Source organism: Podarcis erhardii (genome assembly GCF_964252035.2).
Source record: "Podarcis erhardii genome assembly, chromosome: 3".
Classification (NCBI taxonomy): Eukaryota; Metazoa; Chordata; class Lepidosauria; order Squamata; family Lacertidae; genus Podarcis; species Podarcis erhardii.
Window position 1 is genome coordinate 11,628,931 of NC_138507.1, and position 5,748 is coordinate 11,634,678.

At 43.8% G+C, this 5,748-nt stretch overlaps 1 long non-coding RNA gene across 3 annotated transcripts; it reads left to right on the plus strand.

Annotated features, from left to right (window-relative positions):
- Positions 1 to 2,250: 2,250 nt before the first annotated feature.
- On the plus strand, positions 2,251 to 5,097 carry LOC309338469. Of its 3 annotated transcripts, none has more exons than XR_014154901.1 (3): positions 2,251 to 2,641; positions 4,221 to 4,383; positions 4,918 to 5,097. It is a non-coding gene; the product is annotated as an uncharacterized lncRNA (long non-coding RNA). The 3 variants fall into 3 exon arrangements; XR_014154902.1 differs by lacking the exon at positions 2,251 to 2,641 and adding an exon at positions 2,674 to 2,773 and having other exon boundaries at positions 4,225 to 4,383; XR_014154903.1 differs by lacking the exon at positions 2,251 to 2,641 and having other exon boundaries at positions 4,173 to 4,383.
- The last annotated feature ends 651 nt before the right edge of the window (positions 5,098 to 5,748 follow it).

The following is a 5,748-nucleotide window of genomic DNA, read 5'->3' on the forward strand; positions in this document are numbered from 1 at the left end:
CATGCATTCCTGTATTTCTAGTGAAAAGCTAGTTTTTAATTTTTATGGTAAACTCATTTTTCAACAACCAGAAACTTAATTCATCCAGAAGGGAAATGGGTATTTTATACTTTAAAAAAAATAAATTATTTTTTTTATTAAATGTTACCGAAAAAATGAATAGAAAAAAAGAAATAGAAACAATACATAACCATACATAAAAACATTTTATCTACACAATTTTCCAGAATGCAGGCTAGAAAAGAAGAAAGGCAAAAGATAAAAGAAAGAAACAAGAAAAAAATGAAAAGAAAAAATGCTTTTCATAATCGATTATTCCAAATTCATACTTCAAGCATTACAATATTTAAATCCCAGTTAAAATATTATAAAAGACTTCCACCGCATTCACCACACGTCTGTTGGTTCTCTAATTCACCTTTGCATGTGTTCTTCAGTCACTTCCTTTCCTTAAATTCTTTCATAGTCCATCTAACCTTTGTATTCTCTGTGTTCTTCACAAGGCTAGTCTAAGCACAACCAAACTTTCGTGTTTGATACAGGGGTAATTTATACTTTAAATTTAAGCTGTAAATGTTAATGGGGTCAAATGAATACTGTGAAAACTTTCATGCTGTGATACATTTGTTAGCAAACTCTTTTTCCCTTTTTGCAATTTGCAGTTTTGCAATTGTTGCTGTTGTTTGGTCGTTTAGTCGTGTCCGACTCTTCGTGACCCCATGGACCAGAGCACGCCAGGATTTTTCAAATATATCCTGTCCAAGCTCACCATTTTTGTGCCTTTGAAATACCTGTTTGGTGCCTCTTGGCATCAGTGACATCAGAATACTTTTTTTAAAAAACCACACACACTGCCATCTTCTTTTTGTTAATATATGATCCCAGCCAATCACAGATCATGTAGGTAGCATGACAGTATCACAAAACCAAATGGGTTTGGCTCTATGACGATAAAATGAAGCCATGTAGCCAATCCAATCTGGCTCCATCATGACATCACAAAGAAAATTCAGAGCGAGGTCATGAAGCCATTTGCTCATTCTGAATGGCAAAGGAGTTATCAGTGGTTTGCAGCTCCCTGCAAAGGCGGTGCTTTTCACAGTGGGAGAAAGTATTTGTCAGAGGTGTTCCCCTTCCATTCTGACTCTGCTCTACCTCTATGACCTAAAATGAGATTCCACCTCCCAGGACATCCACAGGCTCATGTGGCCCGTGGGATAATCTAGCAACATCAGATTTGCTAGAATGCAATGTAAAACATCAGAGACGCGGGTGGCACTGTGGGTTAAACCACAGAGCCTAGGACTTGCTGATCAGAAGGTCGGCGCTTCGAATTCCCGCGACGGGGTGAGCTTCCGTTGTTCGGTTCCTGCTCCTGCCAACCTAGCAGTTCGAAAGCCCATCAAAGCGCAAGTAGATAAATAGGTACCGCTCTGGCGGGAAGGTAAGCGGCATTTCCGTGTGCTGCTCTGGTTTGCCAGAAGCGGCTTAGTCATGCTGGCCACATGACCCGGAAGCTGTACGCCGGTTCCCTCGGCCAATAAAGTGAGATGAGCGCCGCAACCCCAGAGCCGGTCACGACTAGACCTAATGGTCAGGGGTCCCTTTGCCTTTACCTTTAATGTAAAACATCAGATCGCAGATGAAAGCGGTTTGTGGGCAATTTGGTAGGTGGAAGGCGGTCAGCGATAGCATATACTGAACTGACTCCCCTAAAACAATTTTTACTCCCTGCAGACCACCAGATGAGTGGTGATTTGAAAACCTGGGCTAATCCATCCTAAAGGGGCATTTCTGCCCCTTGAGCTGAATGGGGAAAAGCAGAAAATCACCCTCTTTAGCTCCATTGACTTGGATGGCTTTGGGTAGGGCGAGAAGCCTGAGGCCATCTTGGTGTTGTTGTCTCATACAGTATATATTGGTGATTTATTTAAATACAGTCATACCTCTGTTTACAGACACTTCAGGTTGCGTTTTTTCAGGTTACGGACTGCCGAAACCCGGAAGTACCGGAACGGGTTACTTCCAGGTTTCGGCGGTTGTGCATGCGCAGAAGCGCTAAATCACACTTTGCGCATGCACAGAAGCACCGACTCACAACCTGCGTTTGAGCAGACACGGGTTGCAAACGCTGCAGGTTGCAGACATGCATCCCGCACAAATCACATTCACAACCCAAGCATCCACTGTACATGCATGGTTCAGACACTTCTGCCTGGGCAGCTGTGTCACCAAAATCATGAGCTCTCAACTTAGTTCAGCCTTTGGACTCAGCGGTGTTATCCAGTGGGTTCTCTGACACCCAAACTAAGCATCCCATAGAGTGGTGACACTTCTCTGGGATACAGCAGGATTATTTTTTTTTAAGCACATAGCTTATTATCATACATGGATGTCAATTTTTAATGCCTTCCATGTACAGAGGAGGAAGAAGGTTCTTGGATTCTTCAGGAGGTTCATTAAAATGAAACTGGAGCATAAGTTTCCTATTTGTACAGGTGGCTCCTTTCGGAGCTGAAGTTAGTTCGGCAGACTTTGGGGGCTTCTTTTTTCCTTTTCCTTCCACAACACTGCATCTAAGATGAAGAGGGAGAATGAAAAGGCTATTTGCAGCACACCTTGGCTCGTGAAACAAACACAGGTGGTCCTCTCTATCTTTGGTAAATACTTTTTAAAAATTTTATTCTGGTAGGTAGCTGCCTGCCAAGAATCTGGCGTTTTATGCTTTCTTCTCAATGTACTCATCACTGATGAATTTCTACTGTATTTTACAGTAGGTAAACCCCTGACCATTAGGTTCAGTCGTGGCCGACTCTGGGCTTGCAACGCTCATCTTGCTTTATTGGCCGAAGGAGCCGGTGTACAGCTTCCGGGTCATGTGGTCATGACTAAGCTGCTTCTGGCAAACCAGAATAGCGCACGGAAACACCATTTACCTTCCTGCCAGAGTGGTACCTATTTATCTACTTGCACTTCGTGCTTTCGAACTGCTAGGTTGGCAGGAGCTGGGACCCAGCAATGGGAGCTCACCCCGTCATGGGGATTCGAACCGCCCGCCTTCTGATCGGCAAGTCCTAGGCTCTGTGGTTTAACCCACAGCGCCACCTGCATTCCTGTATTTTACAGTACTGTGACTTTATTTTGCCAACTTTCTGGAGGCAGCATGGCAGTAATGGGTGGGCCCAACCCAAGCACACTCTTGGATGTGTGAACAGAATTTGTACAACATCTGGAGGATTCTGCGTCCCATTGTTTAACACAGTGTTTCCCAACCTTGTGCCTCCAGCTGTTCTTGAACTACAACTCCCATCATCCCTGACTAGCAAGACCAGTGGCAAGGGATGATGGGAACTTTAGTCCAAAAACAGCTGGAGGCACAAGGTTGGGAAACACTGGTTTAACACTTCATCTTTCGTGCTTATTAAGCCAAATAATGTGCAATTGCTATAGTGCTAAAACAACAATACTTCTGTCAATGTGGAAGATTTATGCTCTGCTTTTCAACCCTATTATCGTAACAGCTTACAAGCAACAAATAATGCAAAAACCCCCAACAAACCTGAACATTCCTTTCCCACCCCACAGCCCCATGTCCTCTGACTGACTGATGGGGCCAGAGTGAATCTCATTTTAGCTCTGCAGTCCCAGGGCAACTGGAAGTTGGAACAGACTCTTCTTCCTGGCAGGGAGAGCAGAAGCCAACCTCCTCCACCTGCACCTTCACTGGCCAATGGATGGGGCCAAGTTCTTGCCATGATCTTCTGCCTTAGAGGAGTGACGTACAGTCACCCTTGGCCAGTAGCAGAGGCCAAAGTACACTATTAAACATATTAGCATCTACAGATAGAAGATGTTGTTTAGTCGTGTCCGACTCTTCGTGACCCCATCAACCAGAGCACGCCAGGCACTCCTGTCTTCCACTGCTTCCCACAGTTTGGTCAGACTCATGCTGGTAGCTTCGAGAACACTGTCCAACCATCTCGTCCTCTGTCGTCCCCTTCTCCTTGTGCCCTCCATCTTTCCCAACATCAGGGTCTTCTCCAGGGAGTCTTCTCTTCTCATGAGGTGGCCAAAGTATTGGAGCCTCAGCTTCAGGATCTGTCCTTCCAGTGAGCACTCAGGGCTGATTTCCTTCAGAATGGAGAGGTTTGATCTATCTTCTATCTAGATAGAAGATAGCATTCAGTTTTATTTAACCCCCTCTCAATTCAACCTGAAAGAGAGCCATACTGAGATGAAGACCTCTGCTTTGTCGAAACCTCTGGCCGCTTTAAATTGGCAACATTTCTCCAAGGATCCCAGGTATCAGAGAGCCAATTCACCAACAGAGGGAGAGTTACAACTTTCCAAAATCTGGAGATCACCTGTTTGACTCCTGGAAAGGTATGGTAAGCAGTTTGGAGGGGCTGTTTACGTGCCTGGTATGCATGACCAAGCACTAGTTGAGAACAACTAGTATTTTTTCTAATATCTTTAATTAACTTTAGGTCTACTTCCCAGAAGGATTGTTGAGCAGAGACTGCATAATTTCCAATAACGAGTCCTACCTAACCTATATTAGTTGTTAATTGCTTTCATGCCCCAGAAGTTTACAGGAGCACAGCAACTGTGAAAGCAGTTGTTGAAGTCTGCTAGCTCCTTCCTGTTCATGTAATACCATAAAGGACACCTCGGGTTTTCCTTTCACTTGCAAGCTCTGAAGATTACATTACTTGACGAATCACCATCCAAATTAGTCGTCCAGACATGGAAGCACAGCAGTTCAAGCAACACCCAAGGAATCTGTGGTAGGGCTTCACATACTGTGTGACTATTGCTATAATTATGACCGCTCTGGGTAGGTGTTCAGTGATTCTAAATGATTAACTAACCATATGCTTTCTATTTATAAAAAAAGTGTCAACCCTTTTTTTTTAGTCAACTCGTCTGAGCTAAATGAAGTGATGAAAAGTCAAACCCTGATCACCTGAAATGGCATGCCAAGTCCTGCGCATGATTTGGACAAAATCAATAGTAAAAGTAGCGGATCTGTTGGAAATACCAAGATTATTATTTTTTAAACCCAAATAAACAAAAGAGATCAAATTTTCAGCACAATATTGTTTCAGTAATAACCCTCGTCTGGTTATTAATTCACTTAAATCCAACGATGAATATGAATGGTGGTTTTTGCCAGACACCATCTTCCGGTTATCATCACCCAACACACCACATCTTTAATGAGGTGGAATTGGTGTTTGTTCAGACTGCCAGGAGAGTGTAGCTCTTCCAGCTGACCCAATCTGCTTCATCTCACCGGACTGCTCAAAAAGCAAAGAAGCACACATATTTTTGGTAAATGAAGTACAACGGCATGCTTGATCTCTTAACACTACAGTGTTAGAGTAATCCATATAAATGCTGAGCAAGATTTTACTGGCACTTTCCCACATGACCTTTGGGACATCCTTATAGAGTAGAAAGCTAAATGAGAAATACACACACACACACACATTAAAAAACAGTCAGCATATGTTAGGAATCTGGTCCTATGCTGGTCTCTTCAGCTACTGAAACAGTTTTCATGCATGTTGGCATAGTACCCACACAGAGGGATGGGTGAGAGGGAGGGAGGGAAACAGATGGATTACCCATTCAACTGCCTAATGGCGTCTGCATCACCCAGGAGAGCGCAGCCACAGAGATAAGAAAAGAAGAGGCATTCCGTTGTCTGGAGAGGTCACTTCCTGGTTTGCGTGGAGAAGCTGT